At 29.4% G+C, this 23673-nt stretch overlaps 1 protein-coding gene across 2 annotated transcripts in view; it reads right to left on the bottom strand.

The window, feature by feature from the left end:
- LOC142320960 (zwei Ig domain protein zig-8-like) overlaps positions 1–23673 on the bottom strand; it is a 970121-nt gene that overhangs the window by 294794 nt on the left and 651654 nt on the right. The window lies entirely within an intron of this gene.

Here is a 23673-nt window from a genome sequence, read left to right as displayed (position 1 = left end):
GTTTAATGGAGCCCCGCCTTGTTACAGAACAGCTAACTTTTGCGCGGGGTTTAAATGTAAATAAATATTTAAAATAGATCTCCTTAATTTAAATATCTGCCAGTTCTCATTCTTCAGTACTTCATTCTGATTCTTCAGTGAATGAGTTTTTAAATAATACTAATTAAAAAAATTTATAAAATGCTTAAATTTTCTTCATCACCACGTAACGTGTGGCTAAATATGTACTCAAGTAAAGATGGATTTAAAATTATATCTTCCCCATATTACCATTTTGGTTAGTTGATAATATATATTATGTACTATTATGTATATAAAACGTACAATTATCTACCACCATCGGTAATCTTGTTATCAAAATTATAAACGCTTCCACATCCATCATGGCTCTTTCTTTCCAGAGAAATGCTAGATAAGAGTAACCAGAAAACAGTACAGAAGCCTCATATTTACAGCACAGATTTAAATATTCTTTATCTTTTTTCTCAGAGGAAGCGAAAAAGGCAAAACGCTATAAAAATAAATGCTGAAATACTAAAAATTTGTATTACATTAAAATTTATATTAATTGTAAAATAAGAGTACCGAAACTAAACGCTAACATTATTATGTTCATAACGAAGCTTTTAGTAGCCTTCACTCAATAATCATAACCCCACAATTCATAATAAGTACGTAGCAGGTACTCAGTAGTAAAATAGTAATATACAATGTTAGGAAATAAAATGAATGAAAAAAAAGTAATTAAATAACAACTTCACCAAAATATGTTAAACCTAATTAATTTAAACATATATTTTTTTTTAATAGATATCTACAAAATAAATTGTCTTGCTGTATTGAGAGAGAAAAAATAAAGAATTCCTTTCTTCCTACATTTCAATAAAATTATAGGCATATGGGAGATTTAAGGAAAAATCAGTGATTTAGAACGTAGACAATTAAGTTTAAAACTTTACGTGTTGAGGACAGATTGAAAGATTACAATAGTCGGAAGCTGTGCCTTTATAGTCCGTTGGTGTAAATCGAAGTGAAATAGTAAGAAACCAAGCGAGATTGAGTGAGCGTGAGAGAATGAGAGGGAGAGGCTGACAGCAGATGGATTTACTAGCGGATAGTGGTATATCCCAATCCTTTAGGTCTCAGAAATCGACCAAACAGGAGGTCGGGGTTACAATCCCATCAACCGTTAACAAAAATAAATGACACCGTTGGTTTTAAAGTTTCCTGAGTAAGATTTAGTTTCTTTTATCTATTACTATAAGCTACAACCAGATCGAACAAACAAACAACAGAGATAGGCTATCGTCTTAATTCTAATATATAAAAAAAAACCTAATTCCGGCCTATAAGAACGAATTTCACGCTTTAGAAACTACTAGTAATATTGTGAAAAAAATAACACATAATATTGGCATAAAAACATTATACTTCAATTATTACGAGAACAGCTGAAAGGAGGTTTAAAATTTTTATTTGCTATATGTACGCGAAAATTAAATCATGATATATGCTCCCGAGCATCGAGTTCGGTATTCATTTTCTACATAGCTGATAAATAAATAACGACGTGATATCTAGCCCTTAAATCCAATATTTTTTAATATCTGTTTTTTTGTTTGTTTATCAACTTTCTATGAATATAACCAGTACTCATTGTAGGTACGTTGTAACCAAACAACGATCTAACCGGTTTTTTCTTTCAGTTTAATTTTTCCGTCCTTCCATTTATCACAACGTGTAAAAGATTCGCTACCAACACCGACATATTATTAACTCTTATTGTGTAATTATTTTGTCACAATTCACTATTAGATGATGATTAAGGAAAGAAAAGGGATGTATAGCTCAATTTATTTGCTATACGAAACTGCGCATTACATTCCGTCAAATAAAATGCTCCTATATTACATGGAAAATTAAACATTTATGAAACATTTAAGCAACTTCAAGTTATTTTTCCATTGATAGTGTATAATTATATTAAGGCAGCAAAAATATTCACAGATTAGAAAAACTTCCACTACTTTTTTTAGGATTAATAAATACAAATGCTGAAATTAAAAGAAATAGTAACTGGAATTATATTTCAGATCTTTAACTGATTTTAATGAAATATTACATTTCCGGCATATAGCTTTAGAGCTATGCTAAAATACAGTAATCAATAAAATAAGTAAGGTACGGGTTTGTTTGTATTTCTCGACGTTTCATCACCCAGGGACCCCAAATAAAGGGGAAGTAAGGTTTGCACGTACATATGTTCGTGTATTGGCGTTTTTAAAGCTTAATAACTTTGGACTGGATAAAACGCTGCCATAAAGCATTGCCATGCCGTTCTATTTCGCAAACGTTTCTGAAGTCAATTCACCTGACCTCTAAACGACATAACGCTGCTGTTTTTTTCGCTATTAAATTTATCGGTTTCACGCTTACAATCACCAAGATTGCCTCCCGTGAAATAACACGGTAACCTTCCGTTACCATTATTAATATAAGGCGTTGAGGAAGAACTTGATGGTTAAGAGCTTGAGGATCTACTGCCGATGATAGTGAAGCTGGAGAAACCGCATACCATCTGCTGCTGCGGTGTGAGATTGTTAGGTTCCGCGGAGGTGCAGTATCCTTGGAGATTACTGATGCTGAAGTACGTCAAGTTATCTGCAGTTTAGGTAGGGGCAAGGCTCCAGGTTTCGATTGAATAACGGCAGAACTCCTTGTTCGTTCGGTTGGTGTTAGTGGAAAACAATCACACGTGTGCTTAACAAATTACTGTTAGAAGGATTCTTCCCAGTATGTTAGAAGAAGGGTATTGTTCTGTACCAGCGTATAAATGAGTGGCTGATCTCACAAAGCTTATTGATGGAAAATCAGTACGGGTTTCGTCCCGGAAAGGATACCGAGAACGCCTTACTCCGCGTGATGAGTGTGGTAAGAGCTAGCGAGGGTGGATTCAGGTGTGTGTTCAGATGTGGACAACTAGATAACGCATACCATGTGATTCAAGGATGCGCAAAATACGAACTTTTGCGCACGAGACTATTTGTCGGCTCGGCATTATCGGGTCGACATTGTATCTCCGTGAGAATTGGAAAAACCGAGCCAAATGGGTAATCGTAGAAAGTTTCATCGTGTACCTGGCAAGAGTACGTATTGCCGACGGAATTTAGGGTTCCGCCTGTTCTTTCCTGTGTCTTGGATTTGTTGTTCTTGTGTTATAAGGTTTGATGTTTTTGTAGTGTTTTGTTTATTTAGTTTTATTTTTAAGTTTATTTTTATTTCTTGTTTTGTGTTATGTTATGGTTGCGGTTGAACTCAACTTCTTAACTATCGGATAGGTAGTTGCGTTTTTAATTTCAGTTCCTTAATGTCACTCAGTCTTGTTAAAGACTCGACATAGGTGTGTTTTTTTTATAGAGTTCATCATTTCCTAGTAGAACACCGATGGGAATATCACATGTGGTATTCGGATGAACTGATTTATTTCATTGCCCAAGTACGGCATAGATAACACACAAAAATATTACAAAAAACGGTAACCATGACAATACAACGGATTTAAATGATGCTAATAAAAGATTGTTAATTCTCTCATTCAAAAACAAGAATTTTCGTAAATTATTCTTAAGTGTAACATAAAGTTATTTAAAACAATTAGAGTGACTAGAAAACACCGATGAAATATTAATCATACAAAAATATTAGAAAAGTGTTAATAAAAAGGAATAAATAAAGCATTTTCTATTTCAGTCGGATAATTTAAAGCTAGTTATATGTCAGGAAATTGTCACTGTTAACACCACAAGAGAATAACGGCACAGGAAGCGTATCTTTTTAGAATTGTTTAAATTTGTGAGGGTTATAAAGTATTGCAAAAATATCGGCATTTTTTGTTGGTGGTTATATACGTTTATTTTTTGTAAGCTGGTTAAATTTCTGTCTCCGTACGTAGAAGATGTCTGCTAGGAATATTTTCATTAGTGTCATGGCCGATGACAGATTTTCTGTTTTTTCTTCCTTTTTTATTATTTTTTTTTCTATTAGTATCAAAATGAATGGAATCCCGTTGCGGTGGTAATTCACCAACGAGATGCAAAGCAACCCAATCCACCCTCATATCCAACCCTTTCCCCCGAATTACATTCAACCATCCGCTATCAATTTGCTTTTTTATCCTAACTCAAGGCCACTGGGGAAGTGGGTATATACACAATAAAGCACATACATACACACTCATACAATATGTATATGCGTACACTGTTACAAGAATTTAACCGCAGCGTTGGAATATTTGTCAAATATAACAACTTAAAAATTGCTCAGCATGGCAACGACCTTTAACCCTACCGTTCCCTAATAATATTTATTTAATAATTTTTAGTACCATTTTTACAAAAATTAAATACTCACTTTTCATTACTTTTTGACCTCAGCCAAAAATAAAGTAAAACATTATTTACCGTTTTAATATTTAGATTTCCTTGACAGTTCACTCAAAATGCAATTGTTTTATGACTTACACAGAACATCGAACTTGGAATTTCAGTTCAGTATTTAATGATACTACCAACCGATTAAGTATTTTAGGAAGCTTTACCTAAAGTTTAGAGACATATTAGAACATTAATAATTTTTTTATAATAAGGAGTCTTGGGCTTCAATTAGTTTTTAAACATTAGTACACCAACTGCGATAGTGTCTTATATTTAATGGTATATATAGTTCGAAAGTTTGTTGAGTTTGATTTAAAAATATATTCGGATAATTGAGTAGCTTTTTATTTTTAAAGGAATGTATTTAATATTGTAAACAACTCTCTCTTAACGTAAAATCTTCAATCAACGTAGGATAGTAATAATGAAGAAAAGTACAATTAAATAATTACCAAGTATTATGATTAAGGAAAAATTAAAACAGATTATTTTCAGGAGCGTGTCAATAAATATGTGATAATGTTAACATTTAACTTGTTTAAATAAGGTATTTAACAGGATAAAAATATCGAACTAAGGACTAAGAGGAGTGAAAAACAAATTACAAAATTGTCAAATATCTTTAAACAAATCTTATTTTTTGTTCCTATTATTCAAATAATGTACAAGTAAGAATGGTTTTTACTAAGATTTGCTTTTATGATATACAGAAACTTAAAAAAAAATGATTGACCTGAGAAAAGGAAGGAATGAGCGTGAAGAAAACACATGAAAAATGAAGGTAATAAACTCTTGTAATAAGGAAAAATAATAATGCTCCTGTAATAAATAATAAATAAAAAACATAGAATTTTCCAACCTTCATGTTTAGAAAACATAGAGGAAAAACAAATGAACTTTATAAAGGATAAATACATTGAACAGCAAACAATATAGTAATGAATTAACACCCCGAACGAATTTTGTGTAATGAAGAAAGAATTATACTAAAATTTAAGTTCTTCAAATCTTTTTTTCAACAATTTAAAAAATTTAATAAAAAATCATTTTTAAGTGAAATTAAGCATTTCAGTGAAAATGTTTAAATATTCCTGCAGAAATAAATGTTACATAAATAATTAAGTTCAGCAAATTAATGCTTTTTAATTGTTACGCAAATTCATATCTGTTATTTAGCAAATGATACAAAGTTTTCACTTTCATACGTTAGCGTTGAATTGTATTTGTCATTAATTTCCTGTATAACACATTAGCCTGTATATTAGGAGCTGAATTAAAGAAACTAATTTACCTTACATCCGATCGGTCCTATGATTACACATAATCATAGTAGACTACTGATTACAAAAATGTCTAACATTTACTTGTATTCCTATGCAGTCCTTTTCTTGGAAACTAAATGCTTAAGGTTAATAAATATACTTATTTAAATCATAATTATTCTTCATAATTTTCAAAAAAATTTTAAGCTGAAAATGAAAAACGCTTTTTTATTTTCAACTCAAAAAAAAAGTTGTAATACTGACAACAAAGTTGTAATAATTTCCTTACACTAGTTATTGATTCTTATATACTGGAAACAATGATATCTAAAAAAAGTTACCTAAGATTTCTTCTTTTTTTTGTAGGTGGGTAAATTTATGTTAATATTTTATTGTAAAATTATCATCATATTTAAATAAATCAAAAATAATTTTTTTTTTTTAAATCTTTAAACTTTTATCGGCTCTCCCGCCCCTAATATCGTCTCCAAAGTATTTTTTTGGGACAACTGCATTAATTTTATGCCTAAGAAGATATAAAAAATCTCTGTTAAAAAATATGCAACAAACAGAGAGATATATATTTATTTATTTTTGGAGAAGAGGAAGAATTTCGGCAAAAATCTTTCTTAAAATGTAATATAAGCATGCATGCATATACTGACCTAAAGTGGGGTTATGTTTGCAAAATTTTGAGAAAATTAACCCCAAAAAAACTATCTTTCCCAGCCCCTGAAGATATTGTCCTCAAAAGTTTACCAAAAAATCTGCCTGCATAAACGAGTTTTTGTACTTATCTTAAACAAAACCGGTTGGTCCTGTCAAACGTTTTTAAGCTTCAAACAAGCCAACACAAGTACATACGTACGTATGTACGAACATTACCCCCACCTTTTCTTGTTTTTTGGGATCCCTGGGTCATGAAAAGTCAACAAATGTAAACAGAATCCATACCCTATTTTTTTGACTGATTACAATAATTTCCTTCTTGCAGCAGAGTTCTACAGAACTAGTTCTTTAGAACTATGGGGCCAGGAAAGTAAAACAAATGCAATTTACCTACTTCGTATTTATACAGATAATATCAACTCAATGTGTCAGACAAGAATTTCCAATATAGAGGAAAAACATCGAGTTTATGTCAATTAAGAGAGAGGCTCGTAAAATTAATTTTACTGGCTCACAATAATTTCTTTATACGTTTGTATCCTCAGTTTCTACTAGGATAAAAAAACTTTTAATCTGAGACACTATACTGCCTATCTCAAGGCATACTTTTTTAAATGAGCATTTAAATTAAAAATATCTACTTTAAGGATGTTATATATTTAAACGTTTAGTATTTACAATGACTAATAATTAGTACTTTCATTCTCTACATTCTGTAAAGTTTAATCTATAGTCAGCTGTTAGCAACAATAGTTTGGTCAATTTGTTGTTGTTTATGTTCATTCATTTATAATGAGTGCCACAATTCGTGATCCCATGTCACAACTCAAGTGTCAAGTACAAAGAGAAAACCGATTTTTGATGGCCAAAAACAATTCTGTGGCAAATTTGTGATATTTTTGGGCCAAATGTTGTGAGTGACGCTGATGTAAGATGGTGGTAACGTTCATGTCGAGAAAGATGAATGAACGTTCATGATGAAGAGCGTAGAGGTCCACCATCGGTGAAAACGGATGATTTGATTGATGAGGTGAGGAAATTTTCAAGAAAACCGGCGTTCCACCGTGTCAAAATTTCCTCTGATGTTTCACGGTCTTTGATTTAAGAAGTTTTGATTGAAAAATTAAGCTATAAAAAATTTGTGTGAAAGATTGACATCGAAGATAGTTGTCAATATACACAAGGATAAATGACTTGCTGCAGCTGATGAATTTTTGTAGCGTGACAACAATGAAGGTGTTGAATCAAATTGTTACCAGAGATTCAAACAAGAACGTTCGGTAAAGAAGCTTATGGCTATTGTTTTTTTTGGGGGAAAATGGTATCTTGCTGTTGAGTTTAGTGATCGCAGAACTACTATGAATGCCGATAGGTACGTGAAACGTTAAAAAATTTTAAAAGAACTATAACAAAAACACGTGGGATGCTTTAGCGCGGAATTTTGTTTTTGCATGAAAATGCCCGGACGCATACGGCAGATCAGACAGTGAGGTAATTGGTAAAATTTCATTGGAAAATCTTCAATCACCCACCACAAAGCGCTGACATAGCTTCCAGCAATTATTTTATTTTTCTTCACCTTAAACAGTGACTTGCATCAAAGTTTTTGTGATGCAAGATCGAACAGAGTACAGTTCATGAAAAAATAAATTTTTTTTAATATAATATAAGGTAGACTTCCTCACTCAATTTACAAACCACGATTTTACAATATGTATTAAGCAACCGTACTGAATAAAAATAAAAAAGTTTTTATGGTTTTATCAAACATTTTATGAATTAAGTAAGATATTACCGCTTACCAATTCTATCGACCGAATTTTGAATTAATGTTGGATAATTTTCCTTTTAAGAACACAAACTTAATTCAATAATTATAACATTTTTAGGAATATTGTAAAAAAATATAAACCAGAAAAACTAACCAAATTTTACTGCCCAATTATTTGATTAGTTTATTACATATTACTAGAATATGGATAATTTTCTTAATAATATAGGTTGGAGTTTATTAATCTCGAAATATTTGTAAAAGAATTATCACTGAATATATTAGATTTTAAAAATAAAATTAGATTTTGGGTCTGAAGAGAGCGCCTATTACTTAGATATTCTGATTAGAGAAAACGTATTTCATTAAAAATTCATGAATTAGCCGGAAAAAACCGAATGATGTGGAAATTTTATGCCACTATATACCGATTAAGAATTATAAATAAAATTAAAAAATAAATATTTATGTAAAATTTAATCTCTTATTAATAAAACAGACAAAAAGAAAGAAATGTTCACCACTTTCATCACCGTTTCAAATAATTTATCCACAGTTGAATTATTTGAAAAGATGAGAAAATGTTTGACTGTGATTTAGCATAACTAATTTATGTGTTGTGAGGATGTTGTTATAACTAGAAGCGAAGAGCTATATTATTCTTTTTGTGTTTTATTGGAAGAGGTTGATAATTATTGTTGTTTGTATTAATTATACAGACTGATAACGGTTAGCTATTTTCTCAGCCAAGAAAGTCTATATAAAAAACAATGAAACCTAATATGACATTAAATGCAGTACATTTAAGAGTACAAAGTACATTTATCCAACTACTCTTCAATAATGTTAATGTGTTTGAGTGAATTTTTTTTTTGTGCGCTTATAATTCTGCAATAATTTCAACGTTTTTTTAAATTATACAGTTATTTACAGTTATTCTTCAAAAATCTTTTCTCGCTTACATAGTAATTCTGGGAACATGCCGCACTGAAAAAGTGACAATTAGTTTACACGATTTTTTCCAGGAGTAAATAAAATTATATTTTATAAAATAGCAGTTTTGGGTTGATGCGTAGTTTGATTTTTATTATTATTTTTTTTTTACATCTTACCTGGTTATTTTTATAGTTTTTAATATATATATATATATATATATATATATATATATATATTGAATTTTTAAATTGTAACTTATAGTATTTTATAACAAAAATCTTAAAAAAATAAAAGTAATAGCGTTTTCTTTCAATTAAATTGGATACGAAATTACTGTTGCAAAAAATATAAAAGTTTTAAATTAAATTGAAAAGAAATAAAAAAATTAAATTATAATTCAAAGAACGTTCATTTTAAAAGAGTAAGAACAGTTCCAGTAGTCGTTCCCACCATCAAAACTGCGGTGGCTGCTGCTTGTATGATTGATGCATACTTCAGCACATAGCGAACTTAAAATGCCGTCCCACCAACAATCTACTGTTCTACACACAAGCGCGCGCACGCACACAGAGAGAGAGAGAGAGCGAGAGAAACATAACACAACCCCACACATACACACAAAGAAAAACTAGAAATACGGCAACATAGAGGAAGTACACGACGGGGCGTAATGTATTTCTTTATCTTGGTGAACGTACCGAGCGGTCGTCGTTGTAAGGGGGTGGTAGAGTGAGATGGGTTCTTCTTAAAGCTGCATTTTGCAGCTCACGTATTACTGCTCCATTTGTGGGTTCCACCTCTGGCTTTACTTTTTATTCCTCAACTTCTATCTTCTACCGGCAGACAGCTACACTCTCATCCAAATAACCGCTTCCAAATGGAAAAGAAAATCGAAAACTAACTTTTCTCTTTTAACTGCATCATAACGGAAGCATATATAAAAACTATACTATTCATAGATAACACACACATTTACACGCACACGTCGGTGCGCCAATGCATAAAAAGGCGATAAAACGGAAAATATATAATGTATAAATAATAAAAAAAAAAGGTTTACAACCTAGAGATTTACAGAAAAATTTTTGAATTACTCAGTTGCTTTTATCAACGTAGTAAATAATAATATGGTTCTATTAAACCCTTTCTTAATTTAGATTATTAACTCGTTTACATTTTTAATTTAGTTAATTTGGATATGCAACTTTCTGTGACTAAAAAGAAAAAAAATCTGTAGCACTTATGGGTTAATTGCAAAAAATAATACAACTTTTCGACACAAAACGAGGAAAATATTTATTATCGAATATACATATAATTAAATTTACTCATACATAATAAAGAGAGTGAGTGTGTATATTCACACACGAGCGCACACACGCGCGAAGAAACAGCCCCACACACAGAAAGTGAGAGAGTGAGAGAGAGAGAATGATTTTGAGAGAGTGAAGTAGAGGGGGGCCACGTCAAGATGAATTGCCAGTAATCTGCGAGTATTAATATTATTATTATTTTAATAATCTGCAGCTTTTCTTCATATTCTCCGAAATGAATGTTCCAAAAAAAAGACACAGTTAGGAAAGAGATTAACTGCTTGAAGGTATAAAATATTTTATAATTTTATTTGCTATAAAAACAAAATCCTACGTCATTACAATTTACAAAAAGAAAAAGTCTTTCTGCTAACCGAAAAAAAATCTATTTTTAACAAATGTATGTTTTAAAATCGTATAAAACGAATTGTATAGCATCCAATAGATATTTGAGTTTTTGTAATATTTAATACAACTCAGTATGAAAATAAATAAGTAAAACACAAAATGTTTCGTTTGAACGATATTGAAGGACTCATCAATTAAACAATTTTAAGCACACACGTAAAAATATTGCAGCGTGTTCGCGGCTCGATCATCAAATTGAGAGGTTAACAATTTAAAATGTTGATATAACTACATTATTGGTTTAAAAACATTAGTAAAACAAGACGAATCAATAATAATAATAATGATGACAACAGCAAACAATAATAATAATAAATGTCTATAATAAACAAATACTAGTCATAGGATTCACAACCAGAACAATAATAATAATAAAATCACTCACCTCCCCGCAGAATACTCTCGCTGACTGACGTCTCGCAGTACTCTCCTCACAGACTCACATCATAACGTCTCACTAAAACTGATTTCGCAGAACTCATTTCATCTGACCATCGGAATATTTATACTCTTATCCTCTTTATCTGCCGGACCAGACCCCAGTCCGACGACGAATGACCGAGCCCTTTTGTTTCCATGCATTTCTAACCTAGGCCCGGTAACTCTTCTCACGAAGCAAACATCTGTTTACGTGAGTCAGTGGGCAGTATTACAAAAGATGATTGTTAAACGGGGTCAGTTACCTTTATTAAATGGGTTTGTTTTAGCTCATTTCTGGATTCCTTCCATTATTATATTCTCTAATAGTTTCTTCTTAATTGGTAGGAATCCGTTACTCAGGTACGTTACACCGGTCTTGTTACTATATAAGATGTTTGATAATTAGCCTACGCTTGATTTATTTTAATAAGATATTTAATATTTTTAATTTATTAATTAAAATATGGGTTATTGTATCAATATGGGTTACCACAACCAAAACTGTGAAAAATTATTTATTTTTAAATATTATTATTTTTGATTTTAAAAGCAAGATATTACTAGTTAAGTGCTTAATGTAATTTTTTTTATCCTGATCTAATTATTATAATAAATAAAAAGATATAAGAATATTTAAAAATAATAAATATACACGTTGTTCATGACCTCTTAGGACATCTTCAGCTAATTTTCTGGGATTTTAAGATCACAAACGTTAATTATATTCCTTTACTATATCAATGCATCACAACTGCTGTACTCAACATAGTAGTCTACAGAACCATTCTAACGTGATAATTTAATTATGAATCAACTTACACGAAGTTTTATAATAATAGATATTAGTGTAAATTAATAACAATTAAAAAGAAAAAATCCAATGCGGACACCACATAACGTCCTTATACGTCTTACATGAAAAAATTGATTTTTTTCATATTCTTGTTGTTGTTATTATTGAATTATTATTTATTATATTTTTTTTTTTACAATCACAGGTTAACAATTATTAATAAATCAATATATTTAAATTAAAAAAAAAGTTAATAAAAGATAGGAAATGAAGTCGAATTCGGAACGATGTGTCTTCCTCTTGTAAGACCCAAATATTACATTAATTGAAATTTTAAATGACTGTAATTCTGGAACCATTTAAAATAAGTACCCACTTATGATATATCGCTGAAAATACCCCAATGAGGGCTTATTACTGCAGTTAAGAAAAAATCAAAAATCCATTTTTTTTTATTTTGGCTTTTTTTGGTAAAATTTAATTTTATTTTTTTTGGGCTAAATGGTACAACAGTCCTAAATTCAAAATTTCAACATCCTACGGCTAATCGTTTTTGAGTTATACGAGATATATACGTAAATACCTATGTACGTCACGCCGAAAGTAGTCAAAATGGTTCAGGTATGGTCAAAATGGATATTTTCGTTGAAATCTGAAAACTGAAATTTTTCGCGGTTACAATACTTCCTTTACTTCGTACAAGGAAGTAAAAATATAGGTTTATTATAAATAATATCTTCATTTTTTATTTAGAAATTTTAGTAAATTTATAATATTTCAAAGAGAATTTAAAAAAAAACGAAAATTGGAATTAGAATTAAGTAGCAATTAATTATGTAAAATTAAAAATAAAAATCAAGAAAAATCTTCAGTAGCTATAAGTACTGTAGATTATATAGCATGGAAGTAGTTAACAGTGCCAGCAGACACTCTTGTTGAATTGTGTTGTCAACGCGGCAATATATTCAATATTGACTGAAGGTTGAATAACATATTTTACCATCCATTTAAATATTAGTTATTGTAAGTACAATCATTTCTAGTATGATTAAAGAGATTATTTAAACTGCAACTTCTTTGACTTGCCTTTATATTTAGAAGAGAATCAATGTAAACAGCTGTGATTTAGTTTTCATAAGTTGAAGTCTTTCTAGGATTTCTGAGGCATTTTTCTGTCTTGTGCTTGGCAACTTGCAGGTTAACGATTTGAGCGGTATTTTCACTCGACTTAGTTGAGAACGACAGCGTGATAATCTTAAAACTGAATATAACTCAAGTTACTTTTTTAATATTGATGTAGTAAATGAGGATCCTTGTATTGTTAACCAATTTTGGATTTTCGCCTTCAATGAACTGGAAGTTACGCCAAGTAATAAAGTAGATTATGATATGAAGCGTTGTTAGGCATGACTGTAGGGTTAAGCAGTGATGTAAAAATTAATGATTAATAATAAATGTATAAAGAAAAATGGTTTTTATTATCAAGAAACGAAGAAAAATATGAACAATATTTAATAACTCATTCGAAATAACTACTGTAAATAAAAAAAACTACTGACTTAAGGTTATTTACTTACCCTACGTATAACAATGGACCTAGGTACCTTAGATGAGAATTGTTTGTTTATGTATCTTGCTACTACATGAAAACGGAGAGTAATTGTTATTTATCCGTGATTATAAATACTATAAAACATAACTGTGTATATTTAAAATAAAAGAACTGAATTTGATTACAAATTTTTGCATACAATTTTTATGTATTGCCTTATGAAATATATTAGGGCTAATGTAAAAATGAGAAATATTAGATTCATTTCACTGTTTATAATAAATCTTTTCAAAGGAGTAGTTTTGTGATAGCTTTCAGTATTAAAATTGCATAAAAATTAACAATACGAAAAGACTAACGCAGGGAAACGAATTTGCCTAATCAGACGGAACTTTTAGCCGGTTGCCTATTGCGCACTTTTATTGCAATCTTATCTGAATATTAACATAAATTAGTTTAATGTATGACTGAATAAGTGTAATATCTTTAACCACTACAGTAGAGATATTAGAGGCAACAATATTTAATCTACCATTACTCGTATTAACGACTTTATAAATACAGGAGTAAAAATAAAATAATGCTGTTTAAACTAAATAACAATTTTATAATGATAATAGACCAATACATGTCCAATTTAACTCTCTTTCTTCCTTACCCGCGCGCGATTGCGTGTGTGTGAAATAGGGAGAGTACGAAAGGGTTTCTGTAAATATTTCAAGTAACCAATTTATGGCAGAAATCGTTAGAAATTCCAAACAAAATTTCAAAACCGGTAAAATAAAATTAGTATTAAGAAACATAATTATCCTAGCTGTTGTTTCTTTCGGTAGTAAGAGTAAATACAAATAAAACAATTAATTTCACAAAGGCTTGAAATTAAATGTTTTTTTGTAAAGCTTTTTGAAATGCAGGTAATATTCTGCTAAGCAAGTAAAACGGTGAACTATAAATATTCACCACAGGAATCGTGAACATCATTAATCTTACAAACGCTCTCCTGATTGGTAGTATTTATATTTTAAATACTTAATATACAAAGTATATTTACTTACTAGTGTTAAATTTAATAATTATTTCAATTAGGGTTGAATCATTTTATTATTTTTTAAGCCTATAACAAATGTATTTCATTTGCAAAACTAATTAAAATAATTATTTTTCTAAGTTCAGTTAATATTGCTTTCCTTAATAAAATAATATTGTTCTCTTTAGAAAAAGTAACACCAACCATTCGGAGGCGTTAAATTGTGATTTTTAAATCACAATTTATATTTAAAGTTAATATTTATGTTTTTGTAAATAAAGTTTAATGAATTGATTCAATCGACATTCCCTAGCAAAAAGTTTATTTTTGAATTAAAATGGTGATCCTGTACTTTACCCGAAATGTTGAATGAAATTAATTGCTTTACTTAATGCAAAATTTAATCCGTATAAACACAAATGTCTCCTCTGAGACGCACTCTGACTTCCTAAGGATATACACCCGCCTTATGATAGTCCCGATCGCTACACCACCCCTTCCTTTCCTAGCCTTGATGGGATTTACTGGAGATCGTCCTTTAGACCCTATAAAGTTGATAACCCATCACGGTCATCAATTTGGCCTCTGTCAGAATGCCACCGATGCAAATGCCTTGGTAGTCATTTCCATCCAGTGTATTACACAACTTCCTATTGCCTTTGTACGGCTTACTCCGAACACGACCACCTACTATAACTTTCTTCCTTCAATTATCACATTAACAGATTCGCGGCTTCCTCTAACACTAAAGGTTTCACACAAAACTGTTGCTATATCTAACTTCAATTAAACTATACCCTCAGATCATTACTTGACTGAGTCCTTTAAACATCAGAAATGCTGTTATACCAACCAAATGTTTATCGCAACAACGACAATTTTGTCCTACAATTCAATTTACTCTAAGTCCTCTTGATTTACTCAAAAATCAAGAAAAAGTTTCACAAATCTAATAAGCTGTTAAGGAAAACATACCCTACCTCTCTCTACTCTGATCCGCTTTTGGAAGTGAGGTCAAAGCTGCACCGCAACTCCATCACAGAGTTCTCAACACATCCATTATCATTCTAACAGCGAATATCTCAGCTAATCGGGGCTCGATGCCAAAAGCATATCTTGCTTTAAGCATAAAGCAAGAATATCTTGCTTAAAGCATATCTTGAAGTAAGCACTTACAGGGACCCTAGTCATCCGTGTTGCTATTCTATCTCTAAATCCATAACAGCATCATACTCCCTCAGACATCCTCCACAGTGCTAGGAATCTCAGGAAGCCAGCACCTGTTCCATTCCCTTTTGGTTTTCCAGTTAACTAGCAGATCAAAATCAGAATTGATCCTCACAAGCTAATTACTCTAGTACGTTCAGCTTCGTACCTGGGTTAAACATAAAATATGGCGCACATCATCAATAACCCTACACTTCGGACACTAGCCTGAATTAATCAAACCAAATTGGCCAACCTACTTCGAAAAACTCCGTACCCCGAAGGGTACGGTGTTTTTCGAAGTAGGTAATATCCCGATTGGGAGGGATAATCTACCTAACAACCTGCAGTCTTCTCACATTAGGAAAAATACCATACGTGTAACGGACATCATACGATTCAATTCACCTGACATGCTACAAATGGATACCTTGATCGTCTATTCCTTTTATGCGCCTAGGGGTAAGTTAGCCATACCTTCTTGGCATTATAACGTAATTGGCGCTCAGTCGCAAGGATATTAATAGGCTTTATACCATAAATAACAAGGACTGCCTCTCGAGAGACAATCCTAGAGATACCAATCACAGACAACAAAAAGAGTCGCTGGGGACTCAACAAAATATTCCTGTTTGTACCTCATTCGATGAACCAAGATAGGTGTAGCATACAACGTTATAGCTTCGCATGCACCCTTATATAAAACTCATATGGTTCTGAAATAAGGCTCTTAATGGGCGTGAATTGCTCTCAACGCCGAAGAAAACATAAAAAGCCTTTATAGCAGCATACTGAAAATTCTCCTAATATCATTATTTCGAAGAAAATTAAAAATATGTAAATACCTCTTGTGTGCTAAACTAATAACTAAAATCGATTCGCTATCAAATTAAAGTGATGTGTAATGGAACAGAACTGCTCCGTTTGATCTCCGGTTGGTAATAAATAATTTTCAAACGTATAATTCTCTTTTACATCTGATAACCAGTGAAATGATTGCCATTTCAAAGTTTTCCCTCGAAATCTCAGAAATTTCCCTTAATCTTTTTACAGAACTACGTATTCAAATCGTTAAGAATAAAATATATTTATTATTGAGCTCTTTGGGGCTTAAAAAACAGATACACGATTTTTATCGATTGAAAAATGAATCTCAACTTTCCAGTCGCGTCTTCTATAGGATTCAAAAGTTATTGTCACTTAAAGTAGTTATAAGTTATCTGATAATTATTTATGTAATTTGTTTGGTATTAATACGTATAATCTTTAAATATTATTCATTTTTTTAAAAAACAACCATGATAGGTATAACGAAACTCAAACTGCTTCACCAGAAGCGTTATTTTCATCTTTATTTTTAAATAATTCAAAAAACAGAATTACAGTTATGTTGGAAAAGCCATGATAAAATTCTCTGAAAATATTACATTATATTTTGATAAATTTATTACCTTGATTTTAGTATTCCGTGTTCAAATCTTAAGCCACTGAAGAGTAGAAATAATTTCCCAGATTTTTATTTAATAATACATTTCTTTTTTGTAGTCATGAGATAAATTTATATAATACTACTTTACAGAAAAGTGAGAAAATGAAAATTTTTTGAAGTATAGCAATATATTCTACCAAGAGAAGAAACATATTTGCAGGAAGGAAAACAAAATTTGTCGACTGGAATGAAATACGGAAAGCGAGCAATGGATACCTCCCTGCAAAGTACGGTTGAGTGGAGTATGAAGTACAAGGGTGGTCTTAACAAAGTAGGAAATATTTGCCACCAGTAGGCTATCTTCTTTCTCCATCAACCCTTAATTCCCTCTCGCCACGTACAATGAACTCTTGCGTGAGTGTTAACCTCGACCTGCCTGCCAGTCATCTGTTGAATTTAATTTCGGTTGCTACTCTGTTTCTAAAAACGTAATCTTATGAAGGAAAAACAGGATTTCATTACCGATGAATCAACGAGCAAAACGTGAATTATACAGCCGAAGATTAATCTGCTTAGATATAAGGTTGTTTATAATTGCAGGATTAAATTTTAGAAATAAATAAATTTTAAACCTTCATAATCTTCACTTCATTACTAATTAACGATTTACGAAAAAATAGGTAAATATATTAAAAATGAATTTTGTTGAAATGGTAATGCATTTGTATCTAAGAAAACAATCAGTTATTCAAGACGGGTTAAATTTTCCAGTGTTCTTTATGAATTTCTTGTATCTTAATAAAAAGGATTGGCAACTTTCCAAATAATTTATTTCTACAAGAATTATTTCAAATTTTATTTATTTATTCTATTCCGCTTTGTCTTTTGATAAAATTACTAGTGAGTAAATGACTAACTATTTCTGGGAGAGAAGGTTTGCCCTCGTTTAAAATAAAAAATTCGCTTCTGAATTTGTTTTTATCCGTTAAAGTGTTTTAATTAATTTTACCAACAGTGAGGAAAACATTAAAAAATTAATTATAATATTGCTTGAAGAGACTGAGGACAACGTACGAGATTTTGTAAGTGTTTACTTTATTTCATTTTTATTTTTTGAAATGCATGGTCTCTGTAAAAATCACAACATTTTGTGCTTTAGGAAAATTATTCTCAATGAAACTAGGAATTTTATTAAAAAGAAAGGAAAAATATTCATAAAGTCTTTTAGTGAGTGAATTACTAAACTGACAACCGTATTTTCGGTTGGAAAATTCAATCTGTTAAATAGAAAACTTTTGTTAAGTAGAATACAATTACAATTTCAAAAAGATTTTTCTGCTATAAGTAATTGAAAATAGTTTGTTTTATTGTTTTAAAATTGAATTCTGAACTTGTAAATAAAAACCTATTTAAAAAAAAAAAACAACAAAACACAGACAAGACCGATCAACAATATTTTAAGACGTCCTGAAAAATTTATGATATATCACATTACCGTGACGAAATATGGCTTATTCTTGGGGAAAAAGAGGCCTATCTAGAGATAATTTTCTTTTATTTTTAGAAATTTTGTACGAATAAAAATCAGCTAAGTCACTTAACAACATATCAAAAGTAATAATTAAAATTAATAAATATTTATAATTTTTTTTAATAATTTTTCATAAAGATCATATGCATCTTGGGACAATATTTATGCAAATATAAATAATATTTACCATTTAAAAATTATACATAAATTTTTATGAAGTTTTTAAGTATAATTTATCGTTTGTTTTTTAATTTATTAAAAAAAAATGAATTTTTCCTTATTAAAATGATAATAATGAATTATGAAATTCCATCGTCCTCCACATAACAACCGAGTGTGAAATTCTGCAGTCTATTTACGTAACAACATGTTGGCTAATTATTTTTAGAGTTATTAGAATAAGCCAAATAAATGATCACTTTAATGTTTTATTTATAACGAAACGAATTTTTTATCAGCACAACAAATATATTTTTAGTAAATTATTTATTTATTTAGAACCCATACTATTTGTATGTAGCTTATGTAGACGATGAATTAATTTCAATGAATCAATTAGAATTAAATAAATGATGCTAAGTATTTCAATCGGTTTAGATACTAAGTAGATAAATTATTGATTTATAATCTGTTATGATACTGTTACTTACCTTTGATGATACTTATTATACTTATTTATCCATGACGATACTTTAGAAAAATCATTGATTTACCTTTATAAGATTCTAAATAAGACTTCTTAATTTTTAAATAGAATCTTTAAATTTTGTCGCTTTAATTGGAATGTTTTAAATAAAACTTTGTAGTTATAACCAAATGGATATAAAGAAATTTAAACAAACGTATATAAAGAAAATCTAATATTAAAGTAACATATATGTATAAGATTTTATCAAAAACAAAAGTAACTCAACTGGTACAAACTAACATAACAAATGTTCCACATATATGAAACTTGGTATTCAATCATTGTAATATCGCAAACCAACGGAAGCAACGGAACAATTATCAGTTAACGATGAAGTAAGATAACTGATAATGATTTTATAAAAGAAGACTGTCAAACAATTCCCACAATTAGATTTGATTTAAAATGAGATTATCGAAACTTTTTTTAAGAATGTGGGAAATGAAGATAATTTAATTCATTAAGTTTTATTTAATTATTAAAAATCTTTCCAAACAAGGAAATAATTGCGAACCTTATTTTTTTAATGGATCTGACTTAATTTTTATAGAGCTTGTTACAAAAAACACTTTTCACTCTTCTTATAAAAAAGAGAATTTCTTTTTAAGTACTAGATAATAAAAATTAGAACATAACAATTAGAATTAAATAATGGTGTTTTATTTTTTTACAGTTTTATTAATACACTCTGTATGTAATAAAACACTTTTTACTCAGTTACTTCGTTTTTAAAATCCCCATATACCAATGCCAATAAGGAATAAGGGCAGATTTGAAGCCATACTTTTTTCTACATTTTTTGGGTTACCTTCTTCGATTTATTGAAAACAGAAAAAGAAAACTTTTTAATTTTAATTAAATAAATAAATTTTATATATATATATATATATATATACTAGCATTCCCGACTCAGGTTCACCCGTGCTATCTGAAACTACTGCTACTTGCTTTTCCCGACCCGGTTAGATAATGTTGGATGCCCTTCCCGTCTCTGCAGCCCTCTGTGTTCGTTAAACTCACGCTTGTGAAAATCATAAAAATTAAAATAAAAGTTAAAACCTCTTCAATCTATAAAAACTATTCAGTGTATTGTAATTTCTTCAGAGCAACAGTTTTGTCAGTACAGGACCCATTATTAAATAGGTTTTTAGATTTCCAGTCGCGGAAATACAAAATCAGAATTAAAAACATAAATTACCTGAATTACATAAACATTACAAACATGAATTACGTAAATTACAAAAATAAATTTATGTTTGTCAACCAATTTTCATAAAGATTGATTCAATAGCTGTTGCATAAAACGCCAAGAATGTAAAAAGAAAAAAAAATTGTTATCTTGCCCTTTAAAATTCAATTAAACACAAAAATTATTTCTAGAAATTTATCTGAAGAAATTTGCAAGGGCAAATCGAGTGAATATCTCGTTTAGTTTACTGAAAAATGGGGAAAAATTTGCAATCATTATTCGAAAATATTTAAACTTCTTCACCCCTTTCAAGGTCGAATTGCAAAAAAAATGTAGAACTGGTTTTATGTAATCTTCATTCAAATGAAGATTAAACACATAAAAAATCAAGGGTATATCTTCATTCGTTATAGAGAAATTACAAAAGTATTAAAATTTAATGTTACCCCATTTTAGCCTTTTAAACTCGGAATTTAAAAAAATCTAGAAATTAATTTTTAGATATTTACATGAAGATTACATACCCAAACGTCAAATTGATATCTTCATTTGTTACCGAAAAATTAAAAAAAAAAAAAAAGTTAAATTTCATTGTTACTCCATTTTAATCTATTTAACTCGATATTTTAAAGAGCTATTTCTTACTGTGTACTTACACTGTAAGAAGAACGTGTTCACAAATATTCATGAATTTATGTTTAGTAGTTTATGCTGGGCGTTGATTATGAATCACTCACAACATGATTTTCTTATATACAGAGTGAGCAACATTAAACCGAACCCATAACGTAACCGCTGCAGAATCGGTAGATTATTATGGAATCAAATTTTATGAACGATACGGATAAATAAAATAAGAAAAACATAAAAAAAAATTAGTATGCTGCATCGATGTACTTTTGTCCTTGATGGTAGTATGACCTTCAAAACGTTGTCAATTGTATTGAACGTTTTTATTTATTAATATTTTTATTATTTTTTGATTTAACTACTGATATATATATTTCAATCAAATAAAACCGACTGAATTTCACGGTAAGTTTCAATAACTTACATGTTAAAGAAATATAAATCGTAAAACAAAATAAAATGTAAGGTTTTAGAATCGTGCAGTTGTAGTCATTAAAAAGTTAAATTAAATCGAAGTTATAAAATATATATGAGTTAAATGCTAAAGTAATAAAATTTTCAACTTCGAACATGTAATTTATTTTGATCACCTTCAAATTTGAACAAAGTGCTAACAAAACTTTTCTTCACTTAAAGTTGTTCGATTAATTTTATCTATATTAATTAACCAGTTATAATTCTCTGAAAAAGTTAAATTAATAGTGACTATTAATTATACAGAATTTAAAACCTTTCAAATAGAAAAAAGTTAGTTATTTTCAGACGTAGCAGAGTCACCCACAGACTTGTAAAAAATAGCATTTAATATTACAAAGAGAAGAAAGTAATATCTTACTTAATATTACATATTTAAATTTTCCTTATAAATTTTTTAAAGGTTTGTACAGTAATAAATACAAATAGTTTTTCAAGAAAGTCTAATAAGAGAATTATTTGTTCTTTCTTTTAAAGACTAGATAAAGTAAATGAGCAAATCAAATATTTTTTTTCCTTTTTCTAAAAATAAAAATAATACAATAACATACACTACGTATGCCATCACTCAATTTCATTATAGACTTACTATTTATTTTGATTGCTATCCTTGCGTTAGCCAACGAAAATTATATCATGAACAAAATAAAACTGTAATTATTAAAATAATTACAAAACAAAAAAACATGAATGAACAACACTCCAGATTAATAATATAATTAATGAAATAAATAAACTTAAATTATCATTTAACAAATGATACTAAAAATCGATCACAGTACTTCAAAGTGTACATAAAATTGGTTTTCATCGCAAGTTATTGTAAGATATGTCTAAAAAAGAAACTTTGCGAAGGTATATAAAATCAGGGGCAACATTACCTTAAAATATACTATCATTAGGAAAATAGTATCACACATTTCAAGTAAAAGTTGTGCAATCACTAAAAAAGTTTTTGTAAAATCCATGGTTTTTTTTTTGTGTAATCTAAAATTCTTTATTTTTTTATTTAACCTTAATTACAAATGAATCATCCATCAGAGGCGAAAATTCCTATTTAAATACTGCAAAAATGTCAATAAAATTATTAAATGTGGATTTTTGTTTAGAAGTCACAGTTCTGTTATAATTTTAAAAAAAAACTTCTTATTTGATATTTCCATAAACATTCGGTCTGTACCAAAAAGTGTCATGCGAAAAAATTTTGATTGTAAATAATTTCTTTATTTGTGCATAATGGTAAAAATTAATTGAAATTATTTTCTTCTCTAAAGAATAGTTTAGAACTGAAGATCTGGACACAAGTGACACATCAAATGTCGTTATTGAAAAAATTGCACTAATTGAATAACCAGGCGATACTTATATCAACATCCTAGTTTGGATTTTCCTACACATTTAAGTACTTCAAAAATCTATTTCCTACTTTTCAGGTTAATATTATTTCATTATAATGAAAATTAAAATTTCAAATTACAACTGGACTGTAGTAATTGGCTTTTATTATAAATGGCTTTTATTATAAAATATTTCTTCCCTCAAAACAGATGTAATTGATAGATTTTAATTTTTAAAAAACAAAACAGATTTTTTTAGTTAATAAGAGAATCGTATTATTATTATTTTCGTAAATGATAAAAGTTCCTTTTCAATTTGTCTAAGTAAAAAAAATTCTGATTTACAAAATTTGACCCGATTGTTTCTTTGCTTTACCTGTACTGTATGATCAAAAAATAGTTTGGAATGTAAAAATAAGAAAAAGGTTTTAAGAAATCTCAACTGGTTGTAAAATCACTAATTATATTTCATTCTACTATACACTTTTAACCGTATTAAGCTTCAAAGCGTATTTAAAATACTTTAACAATCTACTGGAAAGTTATCAATCTTACAGTAAAATGATTTCAAGTAATACATTAACAAATGTATACTGAAATATATA

Source organism: Lycorma delicatula, chromosome 3 (genome assembly GCF_047948215.1).
Source record: "Lycorma delicatula isolate Av1 chromosome 3, ASM4794821v1, whole genome shotgun sequence".
Taxonomy (NCBI): domain Eukaryota; kingdom Metazoa; phylum Arthropoda; class Insecta; order Hemiptera; family Fulgoridae; genus Lycorma; species Lycorma delicatula.
This window is presented reverse-complemented; position numbering and strand designations above follow the sequence as displayed.